The 28,000-nt window shown below is 40.4% G+C and overlaps 1 protein-coding gene and 1 long non-coding RNA gene across 3 annotated transcripts in view; one reads left to right on the forward strand and one right to left on the reverse strand.

The window, feature by feature from the left end:
* PPARGC1A (PPARG coactivator 1 alpha) overlaps window positions 1-28,000 on the forward strand; it is a 480,987-nt gene that overhangs the window by 308,292 nt on the left and 144,695 nt on the right. The window lies entirely within an intron of this gene.
* Window positions 3,909-27,973, reverse strand: LOC120406704. The gene is made up of 3 exons (XR_005599500.1): window positions 27,913-27,973; window positions 12,936-12,982; window positions 3,909-4,029 (listed from the first exon to the last, which is right to left on the reverse strand). It is a non-coding gene; the product is annotated as an uncharacterized LOC120406704 (long non-coding RNA).

The raw sequence follows: 28,000 nt of genomic DNA on the forward strand, positions 1-28,000 counted from the left end.
GAGCAGTGGCTTGTAATTGCCATCTCAGTTTCAGAGTTCACACAGGCTATGTCTACACTTGGAGACGGGTGTGTGATTCCCAGCTCGAGCAGACATACTCGCACTAGCTCTCATAGAGTTAGAGAGCTAAAAATAGTACTGCAGCTGCGGTAGCATGAGTGGTGCATGTATGTGGGTATGTATTGGGATGGCAAGCCCATGCCACCACTGCCTGTGCTACCACGGCTACGCTATTTTTAGTGCACTAGCTTGTTGAGAGCTAGAAGCAGTATGTCTACTCGAGCTGGGAGTCGCACAGCATCCCCCACCCCGTTCCAGTTGCAGATGTAGCCTTAGTTTAAAATTCCAGAAGTCACTTTAAAATACTTCTATGAGCCTCACCTGTGTAGTCTGTTACTGAAGAAGTATCTAGGCAGGGGTAGGACTCACTGGGCCAGATTTTGCACTTTCTGTTGTTACCTTTGTGTAGTTACTGGTATAACTGTGCAAAAGGCCATCATTCTGATTTGGCAGCATTTCACATCCATTTGGCACAGGTCTGAAGCACTACACTGGGTGCAAAGCAGTGGAAAATCAGGCCCATTATGTTTGTGCTCTGCACTTCAGCTCAGCCTAAGCGCAAACCGGTACCCTCATGGTCCATTGACAGCAAATTTAGCAGCAGTAGATGAGCTAAAAGGCAGCCTTCCTCTGGCTAAGCTAGTGTGAGTTGTGCTAGGCTTGTTTCAGATTGAATAAACTACACTTTTCCTTTTGAACAGAGCAGTACTTCGATTTCTTTTATGGGTTGGATATTTGATTGTGATGAGAACTACAGAATATTAGTGTCCTAGAACCTGCGCTCAAAAGGTAATTTAAAACATAAAATGAAGCTTTTAATGCTCCAAACAATCATGGAGAAGTCGCTCTACAGCGGAGAGAATTCAAAATGGTAGGCATAAATGTGTGTGAGACCCAGAAGTCTGATATGCTTTTAAAGGGACAGCATTGTATTTCAAAATCCTTGCTGCTTTTTTCTTTAAGATGCAAAGTGCTGCAGTTTTAAGTATAAAAGCTGCCCTTAAAGCTCTTTTGAGGGACTCACCAAGCAAGCATCTCATTTGAATGGTAGTTGGAACTGGAAAAGAAAGAAACCAACACTGTTGAAGGACAAACTGTATTCCCCTCAGTGGATGTAGTAGAAGTGCTTGCTGTAGTCTGCTGCCATTTTGCTTGAAAGAGCTGGAGCACTTGAGTTATGGTGACATCTATTAGAATTCAGTTAGTGGTAGTTCACTGACCCAAATTAACGCTCTTTGATACACTCAAGCCAGTGTATCTGTATGCTATTTTCAGGCCAAACGGACCTGCATGGAAGAGAGGCTCAGAATCTGAGTCTGCTGGCAGTGTCTCAGTAACTGGATTCAGAGCACAAGCTTATATAATGCTAGTGCTTTAGGCTTGTTAATAGAATTGCACACATCTGTGGTTTGTAATTAATCTTTGTAGATCTCTAATTCAAGATGAGAGGGGAGAAAAAGGACAATGGAGACAACATCATGGCTGCTCAGTGGGTTCTTTGTTATGCTCTCTCTCTCTTTCTGGTCTACCTGTGAACACTGGCAACTTCTGGGACTTGTTTAAACAGTGAGATTCTGGACCTTGATCATTGTACTATTTTCAATTTGAGGAAAAGCCAAGAGCTCAGGGGAAAGTCAGGGCTTTCCAGTCTCACTTTACTCCCCACACCATGCCTTTCACAGCCTCTGACATCATCATATCCACTTAACCCTTAAACTTGATCTAATTATAGTCTAATTTCTCATTTATTTTCTTGGCATTGGTTATTGGTCCACATTGTCCCACCACTCCCATACATCCTAAACCTTTCACATGCCCATTCTCATTCTCTTTATATATTATTTTTTTGCCTTGTATATGTCTGTCAGTGCCTAGTATATTTTGGGCCCTACTGCAATAGAAATAACATTAATATTACAGTCAGTAATGCATTTTGGGGGATGGGAAACTAAAGGAAATTCCCACTCTCTCTTTCCCCTACCTCTGTCTGTTTCCTCACTTGAAATACTCAGTAACTTGTCTCCCAGAAAATATTGGTTGCTGTCTGCCGCTTCTCTAAATATCTTTCCTGTGGATTGCATTATTTTTTTCCTAAAATATATCATTTCACACTATTTATATATGTCTGCAGTATTGAGATTTGTGCCTGGTTTACTCCCTCTAGGAATAAATAAATCACCCACCCCGGTCTTTCAACACCCATGACATTATTTGAGAAGAAAGCATGACATATTAGCAAACAGTTGTTAATGATTGATTTAAAAAAGAAGAAAACTTCTGTTAAAATATTTTTCGCATACTGTAGTTCCAGGCTGACATTTACACTATAACAGTGGGCAGGGAAGACCTTGTTTGTGTTGTACTGGATCTGTTCCCATGTGTCACTTGGACTAGTTTAAACTCTCTGTGAGAACCTCAGAACAGTCAACGTCATGTGTCTTGTAGCTATCAGTCATTATAGTTCACAATTTAATTTTAATACCTAGTGATGTGTATGTCAGGAGATATTGAACCGTTTAGGCATTGAGCTTACGGGTATTTTTCTCATTGTCAAGGTATTTATCTCACATCGTAGTTAGAGGTATAGGACCATATTCATTCCTGTTAAAGGAGTTTCACCCACATATGCTAGATCTGAATTTGATCCAGAAAGAGGATGTATTATTGAAATTGAAATTACTTCTTCCTCATAGTTTGTGTGTGTTTTCTATTGTGTAACTTAGTTATACAAATTTTAAATATTTTGAATACACCAACATCTATGAAAAAAACCCAGCTGAATACCTATTAACATCCATAGAGAATGTATTTCTGATGTTGAAGGTAGAACATGCTTGGTAGAAGGTAAAACTTCAGAAAATCTGGTTCTAATATACTTGAAGGCATTTACTTATCAGCAGCACAGATGTTACTTGAAATGCTGAATAATAATTGTTAAGAGCCAAATTTAAACATGGACACAGGAATTATATTCTGTCCAGGTTGCATTGCTTGTATATGCAAAGCCCATTTCACTGTTGAAAAGACCAGCTAATGTGCTTATTCATCATTGGGGTTAGACAGCTGGGGGAGCTGGTTGCTGTCAATGGAATGGAGGTGGGACCTACATGTTCAAGATCTACCAAAAATGTCAAGGTGCTTGTGCCCCTGCTTGTAAGTGGAAATGAAAGATGAGGTGCTTCCCAGTCACAATGCAAGATGCCCCAATGGTCTTTTGGATGCTAAAACCCAAACCACTTCCTGGTTGCCTAACGCCTTAACTGCCCTCAACCCAGTGGAAAATCTCCATCTTTCCCACAACAGCTTCTACCAGGGAGTCATAAGATGTCGATAAATACAAGTTCTTGTGGTACATTGAAAATTTTGTGGGCAGAAAAATATAAACAGAAAAACATTCCCAACCTGCACTGAATTCAGTATCTAATAAAATAGCACAAGAATGCTCTACTGATAGCATTGTTTGTTTTTACCTCTAATTCAATAAAAACTTCTGCTTCTGAATTTCCTCAACGCTGCTGAAGAAATGTCAATGAGTTCAACACAGCTGCTCTAGTGGATTGCCGTGTACACAGAGATCTGTCTATTGGGTGAAAGTGAAACCTGGTGCAGAGAGGATTCAGCAGGAGGCCTGTGCCCCATGTCAGCCTCACTTAAGCACTATTTTGAGGGCTTAAGTGAAACTAACATAGTGCTATTATTTATTATTTGTATTACCATAGCACATAGGAGCCCTAGCAATGGACCATGGCCCCACTGTACTAAATGCTGTATAATCTCAGAACAAAAAGATGGTCCCTGCCCCAAAGAGCTTAAAAGTTACACTATAAAATTAAGTCAACCTAAGTTATGTCGATGTTCAGCCACCACAATAATTAAATCACGTTTGCATATCTGCATTACGCTCCTGGTGTCTGCGGCGCACATCCTCATGAAGAGCGTTTGCATCGATTTAACTGTCAGGGACGGCTTCTGAAAGGCAGCAACAGTCAGTGTAAATAACGCAGTGTCTACACTGACACTGCATCAACCTAACTACAATGACCTAAGTTCTATCTCTCTCATAGAGGTGGAGTTATTAAGTTGGTGTAGTGGGCAAGCTATATTGGTTGGAGCTACATGTTACAAAGTTAGGTTGACATAGGCTGCCTTACATTAACCTAACTCTGTAGTGCAGACTAGGCCTAAGTATAAGACAAGAGACAACAGAGGGACACAGAACAACAGATGGAGGTTTACAGGGAAACAACGAGACAATATTGATCAATGTAACAGACAGTGTTATCAGCACCCCACTGACCTAGCTATTGTCAAGTATTTTGTAGGCATGATGGCAAAGGAGATTTGAAGAAAGTGTGCAGGCATAGTGCTTGCACTCTGCAGTACAGTGAATTCACCCATTGTACCTATTGCCATAGGTCTCACCAATCTTGGCAGCTTTTCCAGGATCTTATTTTCACAGGAATGATCAGTATTAGTTGTAAACAAGATTTTTTTCCAATGTCAGATGCACATGTTCTTTCTTTCTGTTTAATTCTTTGGGAATAAAGACATTTCTGGAGACAGGATAGTCTTATTTACTGTAACAGTCATATTTGCACACCATCACCTCCATCAGCAGCAGCTCTTGTCTCACATCTCCCACAACCTCACTGTCTGTTCCCAGAACTTCAGCAGTGCAAATCAGCTTCCCTTGACAGCTGCATGAGCCTCCTTCTCACACTCCAGTTCCAATACTTCCCAGTTCTGCATTTCCTCACTTCCACTATCAGTCTCTGCAACCCCTTTCATCTGCAGGTTGCCAGGCATCCAGTTTTCAAAAGGGATCCTGGTGGCTCCAGTCAGTACCACTGACCGGGCCATTAAAAGTCCAGTCGGCGGTGCAGGGGGGCTACGGCAGGCTCCCTGCCTGCTCTGGCTCCACACAGCTCCTGGAAGTGGCTGGCATGTCCCTGCAGCCCCTAGGCGCAAAGGCAGCCCCTGGGGCTCCACGCACTGCCCCTGCCTCGAGTGCCAGCTCTGCAGCTCCCATTGGCCGGAAACTATGGCCAATGGATGCTGAAGGGGCAGTGCTCAGGGTGGCGGGGACGACAGTATGCAGAGGTGCCCTGACTGCCCTTACACTCCTAGGAGCTGGAGGGACGTGCCGGCCACTTCCAGGAGCTGACTGAGGTAAGTGCTGCCTAGAGCCCACACCCCTCATTCCCTCCCACACCCCAACCCCCTGCTCCAGCCCTGAGCCCCCTCCTGCACCAAACCCCTCATCCCTGGCCCTACCCCAGAGTCCACACCCCCAGCCAGAGCCTTCATACCCCAATCCCTTGCCCCAGCCCTGAGCCCCCTCCCACACCCAAACCACTCATCCCCAGCCCCACCCCGCAGCCTGCACCCCCAGGCAGAGCCTCCATACCCCAACTCCTTCCCCCAGCCCAGAGACCCCTCCCACACCATGAATCCCTCATTTCTGGCCCCACCCCAAAGCCCGCACCTCCAGATGGATCCCACACCTCCTCGTATTCAAGTAATTAGACTGCTTTTTAAGTTTATTAGTGGACTGATTAATGTACTCTTAAAAAGCTTTATTTGGAAGAAAGTCAATATAGGAAGCCAATAGAGCTCTTGAGAGTTTGTGCCACACACACTCACACAGAAAATCATGTTATCAATTTTCATGTGACTTTTAATCGATTACAGTGACAAAGAGATGATTTGAAGTCAATTTTCTGATGGTTGCTAAATTAGCATTTGATCACACTTGCTTATTTTGATTTTCAAAGTGTCTGTGTTTTCTTAAGAGCAACATCGGCCTCGTCAGAGGCTGTCAATGTTGTTTTCAGCAAGTGAAATGCAGTTTTTCAGTGTGTTTTTATATGTAGTTATTACCTTTGGCTATGATCTCCTCAGGTTTCACAAGCTAAGCAGGCATGGGCTTGGTCAGTACACGATGCTTCAGGAAGTGGTGTTATTAATTTAGTAAGAGGCTCTCTCACCTGTACTAAACCAATACATGGAACTATGAGGAAACAAGTAACTCCTATGCCCCTCTGTTTAGAGTTATATAATATACATTAACAGCAGATTTTACATTTCATTTCCTAGTGACTTTAAAGGAACAACAAATCAGAAAAAGCAAAGGAAATAAAAATAATGGAGAAAATAAAATCTTCAGATAATTAAATCACATGTTTTTGCAAGGCAGTGAAGAATTAGGCTCTGACCTTTTGGGGATCACCCAGACCCGTAAGAGGTTCTGTCACAACCTGCCTGGTAATCTGGGGTGTCTTTATGTTATGCAGTTTTGGTTCATACCCATGACACCAGTAGCCTGTCGGCAAGCACAAGGTCTTACCCTCGCTTCCACCAACCTAGTTACTCCTTGCAAAGTTACACCAACAGCCTTTCTAGTCTTTACTCTCCCTAAATCCATCCTCCTTCAGTTCTTTTTCCCTCTGATTTGTCACCCCTGACTGTGTGAAATGAGTGTCCCATACACCAGCTTGTTTTGGCACCAATGCACCATACAGTTTGCACAACAGAGACCTGCTTCTAAAAATAAACAGAAGGATTATTTAATAGAAAATCCACAAATTCAAAGGCGAAATATTAAGGGAAAGCACAGAAAATAAACAAACATGAAATCTCAGGCTTTCTATATTAGATGAAATCCCCTTTCTAATACAAGTTACATATTGCATTTGAACAGTTTCCCAGCAAACCCTTAGTCACAGGGAGGACCTACCGTTTCATGGACAGTACTCACTAAGGACTGCCCCTCAGTTTCTGGATGCCAAATATCAGACACAAGCCTGCTTTAAAAAGGTTTTCTTCTTTTATTTCTCTTAGTCCATGCTGACTCATGTTTACTCAGAGAGTGGAAACCCCCTCTTGATTTGAGAGCAAGGATGTTTCAATGTCTTTTCATTAACTTTAATGGTCCACCTGGCTAGGCAATGGGTCCATACTTGGAGCTGGTTTCATTTAAACACCTGTCTTGGGAGGTGCCCCTAGCTGCTGTGAGATATAGTTGAAAGTGTCTTACAAGTTATGAGTACAGTTTTCTATGTACATATGTAGATAGAATCATAACCAAGTCTGTATACATACTCATAATGACCATCAAGTTTACAACATTACAAGCTTTCATAACTAGTGACAAAGAGTCCTGTGGCACCTTATAGACTAACAGACGTATTGGAGCATAAGCTTTCATGGGTGAATACTCACTTTGTCAGATGCAAGAAGACCTTACTCGATACACTTTTATAGTATAATACAGTATGCAATCAGTTGGTTCAACTGCTCATTTTGGGGTTAAAACCTTTTGTGTGTGGACCCTGATTAGAGAGACAAGGTTGGTGAGATAATATCTTTTTATTGGACCAACTTCTGCTGGTTAGAGAGGCAAGATTTCATGCTGACAGAGCTGGGCCCAGAGCTGAAGAAGAGCTCTATATAAGCTCGAAAGCTTGTCTCTCTCACCAACAGAAGTTGGTCCAACAAAAGATATTTTCTCACCCCACCCTCACCCGTTGTCTCTCTAATATCTTGGGACCAACATGGCTACAACAGCACTGCGTGGACCCTGATTGTCTCATGGGTCCATAATAATTGTTTTCTTTTTATCATGTCCCCCTCTAATTCATCTTCATTTTAAAGTAAACAATCTCAATCTTTTCTGCTTCTCTTCAGAAGAGAGCTTTTCCCCTGACCACATAGCACACAGGCTCCGAGAGTTGCACTGCCTATCTTTGAGTTTCCAAGTGGAATTCAGATACCGAAATAAATGGCCAGACTTTCCAAAAAGCATGTATTGGGAGCTCACCTTTTATTTTTGAAAATTTGATCCTAAGTGTCACAATAGATGCTTCTGGGTGCAGAGCAGTTTTGAGAATTTGGCCCCCAAAAGAATACCATTTAAAACACAGGTTTTATTCTCTTCACTCCATCATCTTTCCCAAAAGCTTGGAGGACAAGTGGGCTTTGCACAATGACCTGAAGATCAACAGGTCTGGCCTATTCCAGACTAAAGTGAGGAATGAATTTAAGACTTGAAGGATCCTCACAAAGAAAGCCCAGCCAGCAGCCCCTGGCTGTTCTAAACTGCAGGGCCTCCACTGATTGCAACAGTGATGATAACATCTTTCAGATTCTTTCAGATAGATTCAGGCCAATTGGGGTAACAGGGCAGATCCAAAGACTATTGAAGTTAAAGGGACTCTTTCTACTGACATTAATGGACCAGTCCTATATAGATCCAAACCAATAAATTCTATCCAGAAACTAGAGCTAGTTGAAAATGGTAAATATTTTCTGCCAAAATTTTCCAAACAAATGAAAAAATGGTTTTGTTAAAAAACGTCCACAGAAATTTTAGGCGTTTTTTTGAAACATCCACTTCTTTGATTTTTGTCTCTAAAACTTCTTCCTTTTTTTCATTCCTAGTAGCAAAATTGTAAAAGGGAAAGGGGGGGGGGGAAATGAAGAAGAGAAAATTGGGTAGGGGCCAAAACCAAATAAAAAATAATAATAATAATCAGTTTTTGGTTTTTCAGGGGAAAACTGAAAAATACAACATACATGAAAATTTTCTCCTGAGTACTTTCATTGAGCCAAAAAGCCATTTTTGTATAAATAAATAAATACAAATATCATGATAAAATACTTTTGACCAGTCAGAGCCATTGCAGATGTCAGTGGACTAGTGTCATGTTCTTCTGATATGATCTTCTGATGAGATACTAAAATACTATTGTATTTTGGACCATATGAGCACTTGGTATGTAGACAGAGACTCCGAGAGTTAGGAGCTCCAGTGTATCACTGTATTCTGCATCAGTATCAGTTTCTGAATGGTGTTGAGATATTACCCTGTAGAAAGCATGCTGCAGTAGTCCAATCTCAAAGTGACAAAGGCTATAGCACTAGTCAGGGGCGGCTCTAGACATTTCGCCATCCCAAGCATGGCAGCATTCCGCGTGGGGCGCGCTGCTGGTCGCCGGTCCCGCGGCTCCGGTGGACCTCCACCAAAGCTGCAGGACCAGCGGACCCTCCGAAGGAATGCCGCCGAAGGCTGCCTGCCTGCTGCCCTCCCGGCGACCGGCAGAGCGCCCCCCGTGGCACGCGCTTGGTATGCTGGGGCCTGGAGCCGCCCCTGGCACTAGTCATAGCTAAATCCTATTAAAAAGAGGAAAATTGGTCTGAATGATTTTCCAGACAAACAATACTATGCATAATACTGAACTTTGATCTTTGTTTCGTATACCACATGCTGGGTAGTAACATGAGAGGACTCCATGCTTATAAAACGAACCTGGCTCTTGATTAAGAGAACTTTTTACAAAAATGCTACAAGTGAAACTAGCATTCAAACCATGTGCTTACAGACTGGCTTCCTGGTGCCTCCTCCAAGTTCTTCTTTCCTGCAGCCTGTGATCCTCCCTCCAAATCGCTACGTCTTTCCCGTGAACAATTAGCATATAACAATTCTTCAAGTGAGCAGAAATTTCTACATTCTTCATGGAGGATGACAGTAGCAAGGACCACATTTGAAATAAAAATCTCTTGAATAAAAGAAAATCGGGAAAAAAAACTGTCTGGGTCATTGCTGTGATCTGATCATCTAATAATAGAAGCTGAAATCTGACCAGATCTCTGTGCAATATTGGCCTTAATTTACAAAATTCCCTTTCAATACCAAACCATAAATCTACTCCAGGGGACTGGTTTTCTCCCAGTATGATATGAGTGAATCTCACTGATTTCAATTTCAGTTTCCATTGAAATAAGTAGGAATCACTTGTATACTATCGGAAGACAATCAGAACCTAGCTTTTTCAGGTGGCTCCCATACTATTTTACAGGTAAATGTGTCTCCATTATAAATTCTGTCATTGGCAACTTTGTTTCCAACAATTATTCCTTAGGAAACAACAGTTCTAGTACTAACATTTAATGCATTTGTTGACTGAGATTTCAGTAGCAACAGCAGAGGAAAACCATCTCTCTTTCTTTTTTTTCTATTTACGTGCACCTAATGATATCAAAAAGGGCTCCATTTCCCCATCCTTTATTCTGGTTTTTGTTGTAAAATTTGGACCAATACGTGCAGGCTGAACTAGGTAATCAGGGTGAAGCCACTCCATTTGGAGTTATCGCCTCAAGTTCTGGAATAGCAAAGAGTGTTGTGAATTTTTGAAAAATTGAAGTATTTTGTGTTTATCTATAAATAGCATATAAATGTCACATTTCAGGATTGTATATGGCATTGATCTTCAGGAAAATCAGGCAGACTTTACATGTGGTAACAAAGCAATGAGATACCATGGCAATGGAGGCTATAGAAAACTCTAAAGTATATAAATATTGCACTCTTTCGTTTGTGTGCCTTTTAACTGACAGAGCTATAAAACATTAAGAATACATTTAGCCACAGAAGAGGTGGAGTAGTGTGAGCTTCCTATAAGAGTGCATGAATTGTGATCTGGAAGCTGTGCCTCTGAGGAGTGTTTCTGAGAATTTACTCCTTCTCACTGCTGATATGTTCAGCAAAGGAGTCACTTTATGAGACAGACACCCTTGACTGCGACTACTTACTTCCCATAGACCACCAACTGGTCATCATGAGGGGACCACTGACCTGGCCTTTTATCAGTGACCTGCAGTGAGTTCAGATCACTAACAGAGAGTGGGATGACTCCATTTCTGATCATTCACATCCTGAGCCATCCAGTTTGTTGCATTTTTGAAAGGGATATTTAACTTGAAAAATAGTTTACTTTACAGAAGTTCCAACTGGCATAATGTATATTAAAACAGCAGTAAAGTAACTGCCTGCCACTTGAGGTTCAGATTTGATAGCTATACTGTTCCTGTTGTGACTATTTAAACACACAGAGAGACTGATTTAACAAGGAGCAAATGCACATAACATGCACATAAAGCCAATGCTGGAGATAAGGTTAGGGGATTAGTAATATACTATGGAACCTTCCAGATCTAGGTGACTAGTATGAATCGAGGCTAAATCAGTTATTACCATCTGATGGCTGTTCAGTAGCCTGTTAAAATGAGCTGATGGTCTCAGTCTGGTTCCTCTTATATTTGCATCACCTGATAGATACTCTTTTGGGAATTCTCAACAGAGAGATTTAGGATTAAATGGACATGGAGGTTGAACTGATTTCTTGGTCCTATGGGAAGTCAATCCAGGTCAGGGTGGAGTCAGTGTGGGGGAGAAAGTCTTGATCTTCTGTTGCCTGGGTTGTATATATTCTGTGGCTAAATATAGAGGCTTGTCTTTTCAACAGCTATCCTGAATGCTAAAAGTTCAGTTTAAAACAATAAAATCCCACTGACGGTAATTGCAGGTTGCAGGGGAAAGATACTACTGAATTTTCAGTATCGAGTGGGGTATTTAGTGAGTGACACCAGCGGATTACCCATTCACATTTTCATTGCCATTTCAGTTTGCTGCCGTTAGAAAAATAGAAGGTCAGTACCCCAGGAGAATGTTACACTGGAAATCCCCAATTTCTTCAGGCCTTTAGACAACTCTCCACACTTGAGAAGCATTTGGAAGGCTGATAGCCTACTGGATATTTGCACACATCACAACATTCTCACCCATTTCGGCCCAATTCACCACTGATCTGGTAGTCTGCTCTGCAGGTGGTTTGTGTTATTTAGAGCTGTGTGAGGACGGTTGCTCAGCACCTCAGTATTTCACTCTGAATGATGCTATAACACATGCAGCATTTGCACTTTGAACAGCAGTACTAGACCACAATATTGCTAAAATAAGGGATTGTGTATATTCTGTGTGTCACTGTAAGCACCCTGATCCCAGTTTTTTAAAGAGATTTGTGATTAGATAGTTTTATCCTCCCCACCAGTATAGCTGAACCACTGCTTCAGCTGTTACCTCATCCCGTGCCATCTGCACTTGAGGTTCTTGCCTGCTTTGTCTATAACTATGTACAGTGAAAAATACCCATCTGCTAAAGGGTGAGGTACTAGTCAGAATTATTAGGACAAGTCGAACACCAAAGATTAGGCAAAAATGGCCCAAGAAGCTCTGGATGGTGAAAGAAAGAAAGAAAGAATGAAAGAAAAAGCATTTTATCCATCAAAACATGAGAATTAAATGGAAGAAGGGGGTAGAGAGAGCGAGCTTTTAATCTGAGGGCTCTAACTGTAGTTAGATTTCTGTTGTACTCCTGAAATACAATGATCTAACCGTGACATAAAGATGATGATGTGCAATAGACTGTATCAGCAGCTTCACAGATGTTTACTTGAAGTTTAATGTTAATGAAATGCATAGATGTGCCTTGTGTGTTTTTTCCCCCCAAGACACAGTTTTCACATTTGGTCTTTCTTATAGTTGAATTATTTTATCTCATTTAGCACCTGAAGAATCACCACAGTAGGTGTCCTTATTTGAGAGTCCAGGACTGAACAACTGTTAAGGCTAAAAGATCACTTAGCCTCTGGAAAGAAATGTCTCCATTGTGATGTATAGGAAAAATTTTCACTGCACCTTCATAGTCTGATAGTCGGGCAGTTTTAAACTCCCTTGTCATAATGACTGAATGTATCATTATTAAAAGTACTAAGTAACATGTCATTACCTTTGTAACAGTAAGAGATAATTGCATGCTACATACTTTAAGGAAACAATCTGGAAGAAAAGCTTGTTTACATATACTAAGGATATGTACAAATTAGATACAATGGGCCTGTTTAAACTGTCAATCTGTATTATATTAGAGATTAGATAAATGTACATAGACGTTAGGCATAACAAATATTTGGCAGTGGTTCTGTGTCCTTGCATTGTACTGTAGCTTATTACTGTACTTGTGTAGCAAGTAGCATACCGTGATGTGCTTACCACCTTCAACTCCCTCAGTGCAGGATCACACCCCTGCAAGTAATTCAATAACACATAATTTTTAATGTGCGACTATTATTTTTAACTGACTATTTTTATTAGAAACAACTTTATACAAGAAGCTGACAAATCAGGAGGAGCATTAGTAAGCTTATGTTACAATGTGTATATATTTTTATGCATTTGTATTTATCTGCTTGCAGTGGTTGCTGTTACAATTCTCATTTGAAATTAATTAATCTTACTGCAGTATGAGTTAGAAAAAAAGATAAAACTGTAAAGATTTTTAGTGATGAGGACTGTATCTGTAGACACGGCATTGCATTCCATCTCCATTTGTGTTAATGCCTTATATAACTTTTTTGTATTTACTTTTTTTCCTTTTCTTTTACTAACATCAATAAAAATTGCAAACATGAAAAAAAATCTTTGCACACAATTTTGGAATTTACATGAAGCAATCTTGAGCTAAGGAGAGCAGAATCCATTTAAATGTGTTTGAAATTCTGTGGGTCATGTTATGCCACTTATGCTCAACATGAGCAAGGGTGGCAGAATCAGGTCCTGAACTTTAATAAATTTAACAAATCATCTACTTCTACCCTTTGCTTTTCAAGTTCTTTTCTTTTTTTAGATTGTGATTATTAATACTGTTTCTACTAATAAGATATAATGCTTGACAATTGCATAGTGCTTAATATCCACAACTCTCAAAGCACTTTATGAAAGTGGGTAAGTATTATTAATTTAACATCTAAGGAAACTGAGGTATATAGAAGTTAAGATCGAACATTTCAAAAGTGGTCTCTAATTTTGGATGCCCAATTTTAGACATCTCATATATTTTTCAGGGGTGCTGACCACCCCCAGTTGCCATTTTTATATTAAATGCAATGTAACTAAAACACAAATACCATTCTTACGCCCTGACTCTGTAATTAACTCTGTGCTGTCAGACCGTCGTGCTCATGTAGAACCCCATTGACTTCCAGAGTTCTGCATGTAGGAGCAGGGGTCTCATGGAGTCTGTTGCACATAGTTGTGACTTTAGAAAGGAGGGGGAGGGAGAGGAAGTTTCCCTTGTGGAACAAAGAGGAATAAGGAAAATTGAGAAGAATGAGGTTCTGGGATAGTGAGGAGCCATGTTTGTTGTGGGCACCTTGGATTGACATACTTCTGTTTGTAGTTTTATAAATCAAAATAAAATAATAAATATGTGTGTGTAAGGTGAGAGCAAAGCAGAAGGATTTATAATTGCCAATCAAAGCCTAGTATTGAGAAGGGGAACACTGTAATCCAGGAAATACATACCTAAAGCACTGTCAAATTATCATCTAAATAAACAAGAACAAAATCTTATCTGGATTGAGGATTTTCCTGGCTGGAGCTGTGAGAGTATCTTTGTGGGTACATTATGCAAAAGTTTCATTGGCTTTTTTACAGTGTGCACTAGTCGATATTTGATTTGAATTACCTTTGATGCACCTTTGGCTGTGACTTGGACTAAGGAGAACATTTCAGAAAAAAAAAGGTTTTATTTATTTATTTTAATAAACTCAATAGTATCGTCTTTCCCATGCCACTCATGCCCTAAACCTACTTGCACAGACCATTGTGGTTGTGAGGAGCCCTGTGCCCTCATAGTTTCTCATTACCACCAGTGGCACTCCATGCAGGCACCCAGGGTCTGACTAGCTGATCACATTACAAGATTGTGAATTTAATATCCTCTTGCTTCTTCCTTCCCTTATTATTCTGCCTTCAACTCTTCTTTCCCCCCTTTCCTAAACCTCAATTCACACTATTAGATGAGGTGTTAACACCCAATAAGAAAACATTATGGTGTTAACATGCCAATAAGAAATTATGTGACATTCTATGGTGTAAGTTTGTGCTTTTAAATGTTATTTTCTTGGTTTTTCACGTACTGTATGTCTATATTAAGTGAATTCTCTTTCTTTGGATATTGTCCAAACTGTTTTTTTCCTCTACGTTTGTTACAGAGTTTTGCAATATATATTTTAAAAAGCACCATAGTGCACAAAACATGTGGAGCTTTAAATCGGATTACCTGTTCGATAGTTGTTTCTATGGCTTCAGAAATGTGCTATTCTGTCTCATCACTTTAGTAGCTAGCTACTGTAGATAGGAATGATGACCCACACCATGATCTTCTAAGAAAGATAACGGAAAGATCTTTTGAAGATGTTGTCAACATCTTTGATGGTATTTTCATAGGGATTCTGAAATGGATGGAGTGATGTATTTCACTGAATAAAATTACTCTGATAGTACTGTCATACGCAGGGGAGAGGATACATGTCCTAACTCATATGTGCTCTCCTGCTGCTTCAAAGGGAATAGAAGTGTGAGAGAACTGGTGACAGTGAAAAATTTAGCTACCGGGGCATGAAACGAGAGGATGAAGGTAAATGCTGTTAGCCCATTGAGCAGGCTTTTGGGAATAGTGACAACATGGCCTTTTTCACTGCATCATGAACCTGTTAGAAGGACAAAGCTAGAAATCTTGTAAGTGTCTAAAACACCTTCTTACAAAAGAGGGACACGTTAAACCTGTTAAATGGGAATTTGGGGGGCAGAGAGCATGGAATTGAGTAAATAAAAGCTTCTAAGAAGGGTTCAATTAGCATTGTACCTATAAAATCAAGCAACTCCTACTGATTGTAAAATTGTTAAATAGTTTTAAGAAAAGGGGCAAAAATTCTTAATAAAATGAGGGCTGATATGATTCCTTTTGCAATATAAGACTGAGCCTTTTTCTTCCCAAAAATAACATTGTCAGTTATATAGAAACACATGTGCTTACTTCAGCTAATGGAAAACTGCAAGAACAGTCTGAATAATAGGTTTTAGAAATATCAGCTATTCGGTCCTTATACTTGCTTTACCAGTCAATACTGAAGCTTTCCTTCAAAGAGGAAGCAGTACTTAGAGATGGGGAAGGAATATGTGCTACCCAATCTTTCTTATAGAATTTGTTTGCATCTCAGATGAATTATTAAATGCAAATTCAGCAATGCAAGGGAGGAAAAAACAGATTATTTTCCTTTTGAGTTTGCTGATTAGTCAATTGCTTAGTTCATGGAGGATGCCACTTGTGTCAAGTTTCTGTATACTTTCATAGAACTGGAGCATGATACTTACTGTATCTCAAGTGAATGATTTTTCAATTAGCCTGCACTTCCTTGTCTGTATTCCCTTTGCAGTCCTATGTGGATGATGTAGACCAAAGGTTTAAGAGGTTTTGGACAATTTATGATGTTTGGAGAGGCTGTTTGTCAAGAAACAATATCTGCAACAACTTTTATGTTCAATTTTAGTCCTGGGTCTTTTGTTTATTTTTATAGCACTATTTTCTGAGGTGTTAAAGCTAACTTGAAGGTATTATTAAAAATGGAGGGGGGGTGGGAAAGGCCAGTGTTAAGAGATTGAGATATCAGGGTGGCACACAACTGTTTTTATGATAGAGATGCAGACGGGAGTGCACTGTGAATGGGTTTACTCCTCCAGCCAAACCGAGAAAGAAAGGAAAGATCAGAAACATTTGAAAATGAGATCATACGGCGTGTGAACTATACAGACATCTCACCCATGTTTTTTTTATGAGAAGTCTTACTGACATTTGAAAAGTAGGGACCTATTCCTTAATCTTAAGGTTGACTGACATTTAAGGGCAGCGTAAGGCATGATTTCCTCCTCCTCTTTTTAAATTGAAGTTTTCATAAATCAGTGTGAGTGGAGAAACCTGGTTACCTCTTGCAAAGTGCGAAGATGTGGATAGAAATATGAAAAAGTAACCGATGACATTTTAAACACTTTGCTGACTCGTGTGTGTGTGTGTGTGTGTGTGTGTGTGTATATATATAGACAGGGAGAGAGAGAGAGAGAACCTTGCAAGGAGAGAGAAGAATTGAAAATAATTTCATTTCAGGCCTTTATCCCAATAGCATGGACACAGTTTTAAGGAATTTTATTAAAATTGAAATAATCGGGGGCAGAAAGGATGCATTGCTGGGTAAGATAACATGTTACAAAGCTATAGTACACATGCATCATCCCTAATTCAGATAGGCAACCACCTTCAGTGCTGGTGTGTGCTGCTGAGTTGAGGTAGATAACAGCAGAAGGTAACAGTGCTGTGTGTTGTGGCTGATGAGTTTAGTTGGGTGGGCAGTGTTGAGAATCAAGGAGGAAACATTTCCTTTTGATCACTGATCCAGTACCAGGGCTTAGCAAACTTTCCTACTCCTGGAAGCATCCATAATATTCCCAGTAGAGTGTTTCTCTGCTCTGGCAAGTCATGAAACATTTGACCTTAAAGTGTCAGTGCAACCTAATTTATTCAATTATATTCTTTGCACCAGTATTTTTGGGGAAATTGAATAGCAATTATAGGAAACTTCACAGAATTTAAAGCAATAGTTTCCCAAAGCTTAAAGCAAAGCTAATGTTGCCACTTAGCTGTGTTCTCCTCTCCCAGCAAAATCTAAGGAGCAGTTCAAACCCCATGCTGCTGATGAAATCACAGTAAATTCCTATTTCAGTATTTAAGACAAGTTCCAAGTGCGTAATGGAATAAAATAGGAAAATATCAACGTTACTAAACAAATAGAGAAGTCAGATATTTTCTCCATGTAACTCCATTTGGTAGTTATATCTCCTCTTGATCATGGAAACGAGAACTGCATGCTTGTGGTTTTTAAACCACAATCTGAGATAGCTTATTTCCCTTGTTAAAGCAAAGCTCTCTTTGACACCAGAGCCACTGGGAACAGGAACACATGAGTGTCAATAATGTAAAAATCCATAAAGGGACTGATCCACAAGTCCTCCCTAACTCAGATGAATCTCCTGGGAGTTTGGCTTAAGCAGGACAGGAGGATTGGCCCAAAATGTCTTGTGGGTTTTTAAAACTGGCTTCCTGGGACAATGCGAATACTGCTTAGCTAGCTTTACTTTTGCGAGTGATTAGTGCCAGATGTTGAAGTCAGGCACTGATGCCAATGTAACAATTCTTTTATAAAGAGTGATAAACAACATGAATTGAGGACATTAATATTTAGGTGTTTTCATGCTAAAACTATCTGAAGAGGAGTGATATAAAGTGACATAAAATTCCCCTTTATAATTTGAGTAGCACAAAAGAATGACTAATAAACTGCATTGCTTTTATAGCTAAACAGAGTGAAAATAAGGCTGCTTTTGATGTATCCCCACTATACAACCGTATTGGGGGGAATTAGGCAATCTTTTTGAATTTTATGTGAGGCATCATACACTGTGTGTCTATATAATGGCTTTCTGTGAGCTGAGGAACAAAAGTTAAGCAATGCAGTTTGTTTTAATAGATAACAGTGCATTTATCTCTTTCTGAGCTTTAAACCATTGCAAACTTCTATAGAAAAGCACATGTTGACAGTTTAGCAAATGTATGTGAACTAGAGTAGCCAATTTTGGTTGGATGTATTCATGGAGGTTTCATCAAATTACATGATCTTTAGTTAAAGATTAATCTTTAATTCCTGGAGACTCCAGGACAATCCTGGAGGGTTGGCAGCGACAGTTTGAACCAGTTTAAATATATTGTGATTTCTATTGCATGTAACTTTTAAAAATAACCATTAGATATTTAGGGCCTGATTCTCTACTGCACCAATATCCTTCAGCACTAGAGATAGTAGGAGGACCTCGAGAGAGATAGTTATGATGCCCTGATTCTTAAACAGCACTTACTGTGGGCCTGGGAAAAGTGACAGCAGCTTAGGGACTGCTCTAACTTAACAACAGGTAGCTATGGTCCATAGGTGGTCACACAGAGGAGCCACGCCCATCCTCACCCCGTCATGTCCCCTCCCCTCACATGCCCTCTACACAGTTGGTGTAGGAGTTGCCTCCAGAAGCTTTATGCCATCTGAGAGTCCAGTCTCAGTTGAGTAGCTATGGCCAGATTCCAGCTCATTGTTCCTCTCATATGGGGGATAGGAGTTAGAAAAGGAAAGAAAATCTGCCCCAGGGCCGGTGCTACCATTAAGGCAAATTAGGCAGTTGCCTAGGGCTCCAAGATTTGAGGGCGCCAAAAAGCGGTGCCCCCATTTTTTTTTTACAGCGGTTCTTCCCTGAGCGCGCGGTTGCTGCTCCACTTCTCCCGCCTCCCAGGCTTGCAGTGCCAATCAGCTGTTTGGCGCCGCAAGCCTGGGAGGGGAGGAGAATTAGAGCGGGGGCAGCGTGCTTGGGGAGGATGCAGAGCAGAGTTGAGCTGGGGTGGGGAGGTGCTGACGGCTCCCCGGGGGGAGCTGCCATGGGGCGGGCCCTCAGGGCAAGGAGGGGAGCTGCTGCAGGGGGGTGCCTCAGGGTGGGGGGGGGAGCTGCCTCAGGGCTGGGGGGGCACAAGGTGGAAGTTTCGCCTAGGGCGCGAAACTTCCTTGCACCGGCCCTGATCTGCCCCTTTACATTTGAGATACGGTTTAGCCTAACATTGGCTCTATGGGCTATATCCTGCAAATACTTTTTACTGGGCATATTGTGTGCTACCATGAGTAGATCCATTGAATCCAATGAGAATGCTCATAGTAGTAGGCACTTTGCCTGGTAGTAAGCATTGACATGATCTGGGCCTCTGGGTGGCTTGGCATCAGCTTCATTCAGCTATCAAAAAAGGTAGGTTCTGGTTTGTGCTTATGAAGAATAACAGTATGATGCTTCTCCTTTGCTACTTTCTGGACTCTCCACCACATCCTGGGTAGAAACGGAGACCCATTTATAACATAAACACAATAAAGAACAATGTCTATTAGTAATGAAGTAATTGTAAGCTTAACTGGTGAATTTTGTCAAGGTGAGCATGAACCTGAAATAGGACCACTGACTTGGAGCTAGCAAAAAAAACCCACAACCCATAATCAGAGAGTAGTTATCAGGGGGTTTACAGTCAAGCTGGAAGGGCATATCGAGTGTGGTCGTTCAGGGGTCTGTCCTGGGTCTGGTTTTATTCAATGTCTTTATAAATGATTTAGATCAGGGGTAGGCAACCTATGGCACAGGTGCCGAAGGCGGCACGCAAGCTGATTTTCAGTGGCACTCACACTGCCCGGGTCCTGGCCACCGGTCCGGGGGGCTCGGCATTTTAATCTAATTTTAAATGAAGCTTCTTAAACATTTTGAAAACCTTATTTACTTTACATACAACAATAGCTTAGTTATATGTTATAGACTTTTAGAAAGAGACCTTCTAAAAATGTTTAAATGTATTACTGGCATGCAAAACCTTAAATTAGAGTGAATAAATGAAGACTCGGCACAGCACTTCTGAAAGGTTGCTGACCCCTGATTTAGATAATGGCATAGAAAGTACACTTAGGAAGTTTGCAGATGATACCAAGCTGGGAGGGGTTGCAAGCATTTTGGAGGACAGGATTAGAATTCAAAATGATCTTGACATGCTGGAGAAATAATCTGAAATAAATAGGATGAAATTCAGTAAGGACAAATGCAAAGTACAACACTTAGGAATGAATAATCAATTGCACAAATACAAAATGGGAAATGACTGCCTAGGAAGGAAAAAAGGGTCAGAGGATTATAGTGGATCACAAACTAAGTATGAGTCAACAACGTAATACTGTTGCAAAAAGGTGAATATCATTCTGGGATGTACTTAGCAGGTGTGATGCAAGCAAGACACAAGAAGTAATTCTTCCACTCCACTCAGCACTGATAAGGCCTGAACTGGGATATTGTGTCCAATTCTAGGTGCCACATTTCAGGAAAGATCTGGACAAATTGGAGAAAGTCCAGAGGAGAGCAACAAAAATAATTAAAGGTCTAGAAAACATGACCTACAAAGAAAGATTGAAAAGATTGGGTTTGTGTAGTCTGAAGAAGAGAAGACTAAGGATAACAGTCGTCAGGGATGTTAAATGATGTTATAAAGAGAAGGATGATAAATTGTTCTCCTTAACCACTGAGGACAGGACAAGAAGTAATGGGCTTAAATTGCAGGAAGGGAGATTTAGTTTAGACAGTAGGAAAAACTTCCTAACTGTAAGAGTGGTTAAGCACTGGAACAAATTACATAGGCAAGTTGTGAAATCTCCATCATTGGAGGTTTTTAAGACCATGTTAGACAAGCACATGTCAGGGGTGGTGTAGATAATACTTAGTCCTGTCTCAATGCAGGGGTTTGGACTAGATGAGCTATCAAGGTCCTTTCCAATCCTACATTTTTATTAAAAGCCAAAGAACTCCAGCATTGGACACCACTAAATTTCCACTGCTTGCATCCGAAGAAGTGGGTATTCACCCACAAAAGCTCATGCTGCAAAACATCTGTTAGTCTATAAGGTGCCACAGGATTCTTTGCTGCTTCTAAGTTCAGGATGTGACTTTTTTTTTGGAAGGAACTGTTGTAGTGTTTGATGGAAATGACTGTAGTGTCCTCAGAGTAGCGGCATGTTGTCTTCTATCATTGTGAAGTACCAAGAACACTGTTGGCATGAAATCCATGATAAATAATAATAATTATTAATAATAATAAAGCCAATCTGAAGTATGACTGAGAGAGACACCAGATGGTCTGAGAGTGGAGTAGAGGCACAATCCTGAAGAGAGGTGCAAATGCTCTCTTTCCATGAAGGTTCACTTCTGTATATAAACTCATAGACTTTCAGGTCAAAAGGGACCATTGTGATAATCTAGTCTGACCTCCTGCACATTGCAGGCCACAGAACCTTACCCACCTCTAACCTCTGGCTGAGTTACTGAAGTCCTCAGATTATGATTTAAAGACTTCAAGTTACAGAGAATTCACCATGTACACTAGTTTAAACCTGCAAGTGACCTATGCCCTACACTTCAGAGGAAGGCAAACCTCCTCCCCCCAGGGTCTCAGCCAATCTGATCTGCGGGGAAAATTCCTTCCTGACCCCAAATACGGTGATCATTTAGACTCTGAGCATGTGGACAAGACCCACCAGCAGATATCTGAGAAAAAATTATCATTAGTAACGCGGAGCCCTCCCTATCTGGTGTCCTGTCTCTAGGAGTTGGGGATTTTTGCTACTGGCAGTTGCCGATGGGCCATATGTGATTGTAGGCAGTCCCATCATACCATCCCCTAGATAACAGATCTACAATCAATCAGGAAGGTAGAAGAACAGAAGGGCTCCAAATTTGAGACTAGGATGATAATAGACAAGAGTATTTTTAATTATTATTTTATTTTATTGGAAATTATATTTTATTTTCCAGTCTAATACTAGGCAGGGAGACTAGAGACAGGCTTTTTAAATACCCGACTTGACCAAGTACCTCCAGGTCAGTGGGTAATTCAGCCTTCATAGTTTTCAATTTTCAAACTGTTTTCATGCTTTGTATTGGAACTGGACAGCCCCTCTTTCTTCTCTTCATGGGTTTGTTACTGAGCTCTTACTGAGACTTCTGTTGCAGAAAAGTAAAACAGATGCTAGTTGTTCTTCACGTGGAAAACTACCTGGTAAAAGAGGCAAAAAATTGCCATACAGAAATGCTGTCACCATGAAAAACAGGTAGTGTCTAAGGATTTTTGCTAAAATTGTAATGAAATAGGGAGCCATGGGTACTGTGGAATCCATGTACAACAAATCATCAATGGGCCAAATTCTGGACTCAAAAGTAAACATTTGATTTCCCCTAACACCAATCAAAGTTGTGCTGTATCCAGGACTGCCAGTCTTAGAACACCACTGGTGTTGGTCTAGTGGTGGTCTGATTCACCACTGCAGAATTGCAGTGTTATGCCAGTGTTGATTTAATAGATTTGGTGATAGAGCAATGCAGTGGTGGGTCAAGCCCCAAGAGTCCGTCTCCATCTTTCACTGAAGATATTTGTTAAAAGGTGAGTAGCTGCTTTGATGGTGCTTCAATACCAAGATGGCAGACAAATATACTGATCTAAAGAACTTGCAACATGTTTTTCACATGTAGGCCTAAAGAATTATGGTGCCCCTGTTCCTATGAAATTGAAGTAAAAACAGTCTCCTTCCATACGTAGAACATTAGAATTGGGGGGATGAATGGAGTAGAGTTGGTGCTGACTGCAGCAAAGAGTCTGATTGTTGCTGCCAATTGGCTTCTGCCTGTAGATGACCCTGCGGTACTGCCCTTCCCCACAAACTCTCCCTCTTCCACCCGAATTTTTTTTTGCTATTGCTTGTTAGCTGCTAAATGGTACTAAATTAAATGTGTGTTACCAGTTATGCAGCACTGTGTGTGAGCCACTAGCTGGCACAGCTACAGAATTTGCCGCATGTTCATCACATTATTTAGCCTGGTTTGGGAGAGGAATCAACCTAGTTCCATGGCAGTCCACAATGGGATATAAATATGAGGCCAAGAGCTTCTCATCTGATGTAAATCAGCATTGAAGTCAATCAGTACTATCATCATCGTCATCATGGCAAATTCCAAAGGGATGTGACCTCATTGCAGATCGAGCACTATCTGGATTGATCTCTCTCTCTCCAGGTTCTGCACTGAAGTAAATGAAACTACTCCAGTCTACCATGCTTTCTCTTCAGTCTTCCCATATTCTTTCCTTTATTAGTATCTGAATATTTTTCTTCTGTCATTTAATGCTGGTGGTAATGAATGATGATGAGAAAAAAGTTGGTCCATCACCAAGCCCTTATTTTTAGATAATTAATACTTGGCACCAGTGTAGCACTTAACAACCATGACTGGGAGATGACTGACGAAAAGTCCAGGAATGGCATCATCTATTTATTACTGTTTTGTCCATGTGCCAAGGACTTAATTAATTATGGTAGGGAAGGATGGCTCAGTGGTTTGAGCATTGGCCAGCTCAACCTAGGGTTGAGAGTTCAGTCCTTGAGGGGACCATTTAGGGATCTGGGGCAAAAATCTATCAGGGAGAGTACTTGGTCTTGCTGTGAAGGCAGGGGACTGGACTCAATGACCTTTCAAGGTCTCTTCCAGTTCTATGAGATAGGTATATCTCCATATATTTGTTACTTTTATTTTTCTAGTGGGAGTGGGAATGATGATTATGACTTGGGAGAAGATACCAATGGGCTACCATAAGTATCCCTTTGGGCACAGAGGATAGATTATATCTGGCAATCCTGCCAGCATAATATCCATAAAAATCGGTTTCAGTATATATAAATATTGTGCTCTGATGATAGAGTGTAGTGGGCCCAAGTCTTTTTACAGATTCTACATGACCATCTCTGTCATTGACATAATCTGTCTTTCCATTCAGTGAACTTTTGTGCCAGGAAGTCCTGGGAGCGCCTCCTGCATTGATCTGATCAGCTCTATTACTTCCCTATTTTAAATCTACTTCTTGGTGATCTACCCTGTTTCCACCCCCACCCCCCCTTTGATCAAGCTCATTCTGCGTTTGCTTTTGCTCTGTTTAAAAACTGTGACTCTGTTCCCCAGGTGGGTTATCCCAATCTCTCACAGCTCTAAATTTTATCCCAGTTTTTAATATAAATGAGCTATATGTTCAGGTGGATGAAACCTGACCACAAATGACAGCGTAATTCATTTACTAGGGCTTTCACCTCTGGGCCAGCAGATTGCATGTTCCTTAGTCACATGCCAGGGCTTGGACTCATCCCCAGTGCCTCTACTGGGTGTTGTGCTAACCTTTGTGAGTTGTCCTTTGGATGAGATGCTATATCGAAGCGCCTTCTGCCTTTTGCTGGTGACTGGTGTCCAGGGGGAAATGGAAATAACCCAGATAATGTTTTTTTTAAAAAAAACATTAGGGGATAACCCTATTGTCCTAGCTAGCATTTCTTCTCTCAGCAGAGCAGGTACTAATGTCCAAGGCTGTGTATGTGAGCTGTTGCTGAGCATTCAATGGCTGCTCTGTTTGTATAAACGGTCACTGCCCTAACATGTAATTCACTTAGTACTGTAAAGTATTTTTAGGATGCCTTCAGTATGAAAGGCAAGTTATAAAACCAAATTCTATCCTAGTATCTAAGGAAGCATAAAAATGAAAATCCACATTCTGGATTTCTTATTGGATACCTCATTAACTTAAAAACAGAATATAAATGTTAACCATAATTCTTTGTTTGCAGTGCTGTTGTAGCTAGGTTGTTCCCAGGATACGAGAGAGATAAGGTAGGTGAGGTAGAAGTTATTCCGATAAAAGATATTATCTCACCTACTTTGTCTCTAAATTATTACTCATAACTACAGTTTAGATGATAACTTGGCAATGCGCCCAAAACTCTTTTATAAACCAGTAACTTCCAGAATAAATTATATATCATACATAATCCATAATTGTCCTTAAAAAGGTGATAATTGTTCTAAAAGGTACAGTTTGCAGTATATTTCACATGAAATATGTGCAACAAAGCTGGCCTGGTGGTTCAGCTTCTAGGCATTCCACCTGAGTAACCTGCCTGCTTTCTGAGGCTACAGTTCAGGTTCCTGTCCAAGACTCATGATGATACAATATGGAAAGGGGGTTGTGTAGATCGGCCTGATTTTTAGTTGTGGCATGGGGATAGGTCCTCAACAACAGTTAAAGTGGGGGAAAACTGAGTAATGATCACTGATATTTCTTTTCACACTCATGGGTTGCTCTATGTTACCTCAGGGTCTTCCACAAAGTATTAAGTGGTAGTATTCTACCCTGTTTTCATTTATTGTTCCATGCAGTCTTTCCACCCAAGCCGTACCCATCTGAAGTAATACCAAAGTATAATATGTGCACTGCATTTTATAGTTATCCGCATTTCACCAAATTTGGAGGACTATAGTGGGACCATTAGTTGGCTTATCCCTGCCCTAGTCTTGGAGCACCTTGACTTATTTGGCTTGTTTTTTCCTAGAGGGAATGGCTTTGTGAGGTAAGTAGCAGATCTGAGACCATGCTTTCAAATCTCATTTGGAGTCAATTTGATCCTTTATTTTTCCAATATAGATAAACTGTGTTCCATGCAGTCTGCTTTAGGATTGGACAAGGCCTTAAAAGAAAAAAAAAAACCCTGTCCTGTTTGCTCTGCCTCCTCATTAAAGATCTGACTACACTTACCCTAAAGAGTAAGGGTTTGGCCAATATTCTTGTTGTTTGGCTAATTGCTGTTCTCTAACACAGATGTGGCTTTGTTTTAGTGATGGACAAAGTGATCTCTATATGTACATGGTGTTAAATGTTCTAAAGTGAAAATTACTGTACACATTTCAGATATTACTACTGTAATGGTGATATTAAAAATATACATGGATGTGTATTCAAGTAACCAAATAATAAACTGAGAGTACCATAACATAAGGAGTTCCAGTGTTTGTCCTGGCAATGGGCTGATTAGCTATTCAGAACTACTCATTAGTTTTCAGTTAGAATTGCATTATTTAATGTCCTTCAAATGTTTTCATAACCCATATATAACAGAAGACTCTTCTTGCTCATATCATGTAGCACAAAAAATATTTTCAAATATAGTAATACTCTCTGAATTGCTTGTTTCATTTTTTTTTCTTGCTTCATTTTCTTATTGTGACAGTTTTAAAATGCTAATATTGGCTAATGCAAGCCTGACTGTCAAAAGCCTTATGTTTTACAATCAAAATCTTAATTAATTCCATTTGCTTTTAGACATTCTTGTAAAATGGACACCAAAAAGGTTATGTGTACTTTGTCTTCTTTGTTGTTGTTGGTCTGCAAGACACATTGCAGGAAGCATTTCACATGGGAGCTAGTGTGTCACTGTAATAATTGATACTAGAAAGTTATGTGAAGGTCTTTTTGTGTTAAATAAACTAGCTTTTTCACAGAATGGAAAGATGAATGGTGGGAGAGTAGAAAAGCAAGCCACTCTATAAATGACCTAGAGCTGTAAGATATATAAACTGCAGGAAAAGAACCCACATATTTTTATCATTGCTAAGAAAGGTCACTATTTTTTACTACAGTAACAGAATAATAATATCTTCAGTTAGCAGATAATTGCTCAACTGAATGATCAAATGCCAACAGATGTCTTAAACAAAAATTTTAACAGAGAATTCTGCTTTTCTAGCTTTTGTTTGCTGCCCTTCCAATGATTAGATGCTCTCAGTCAAAATACTGTATTCATATGTAAAGCTATTAGAAAGAAGATCTTCTGTAGTCCTTAAGGGCAACCAAACTTGAATGCCTTCAGTTACAAGATATTGCTTGCTTTATCGCTTGACTTCTAGAATGTTGATACATCGTTTGTAACAGCAATTCAATTGTAAAATGTGTAGATGGGTTTTAAAATAAATTTAGCCATAAAGTATTTGTGGTTAAGAACATAAGAATGGCCATACTGGGTCAGACCAATGGTCTATCTAGCCCAGTATCCTGTCTTCTGACAGTGGCTAATGCCAGGTGCTTCGGAGAGTACAATTAGAAATGAGACATGCTTTGCATACATTCACTTCCATGCCATATGTCAGTATGTTATATCCCTCTTATCTCATATTTTTTTCCATTCACTGGCCTAGTGACTGAATTGGATTTAAAAAAAAAGTATTTTTATGCCCCTGGTCTAGGCCATGATCAGTTTGAAGATGCTGGTCCAGATTCTCAGCTACACCGATATCTACTATAAGCTGGGCCATCTGAGTGAGGGGAGCTTCACAGAACCAGTCCTTGTTCTGGAGTTGGTTCTGTGTCAGCCTGGTCTCAAGCATAGCTTAGAGTAGCTGTGGATCCAGCTGGCTATTGCTCCAATGACTGGTACGCCTGCATAGAACAGCCAGAACGCAGTTTGCCATTACATTGTGGTATTTCCTATGCTAAGTACAGGATGACAGCATGGTAGTTGTGGATTCCTAGATACCAAATGTTGAGTTTTTAATGGCACTCACTGTACTCCATTTTGTGTCTGATCTGAAAAACTTCAGGCCTGGTTTTGATCTCACACTGGTGTAAATGAAGATCGTGGACTTACCCCAGTGTATAACCACTTCCATCCAAATCCTGTTGAAGTCAGTGGGAGTCTTTTCATTGGCTTTAATGGGCTGTGTATAGAGTCTAGA

The sequence above is a fragment of the Mauremys reevesii genome, linkage group 5, assembly GCF_016161935.1.
Source record: "Mauremys reevesii isolate NIE-2019 linkage group 5, ASM1616193v1, whole genome shotgun sequence".
NCBI classification, from domain to species: Eukaryota; Metazoa; Chordata; order Testudines; family Geoemydidae; genus Mauremys; species Mauremys reevesii.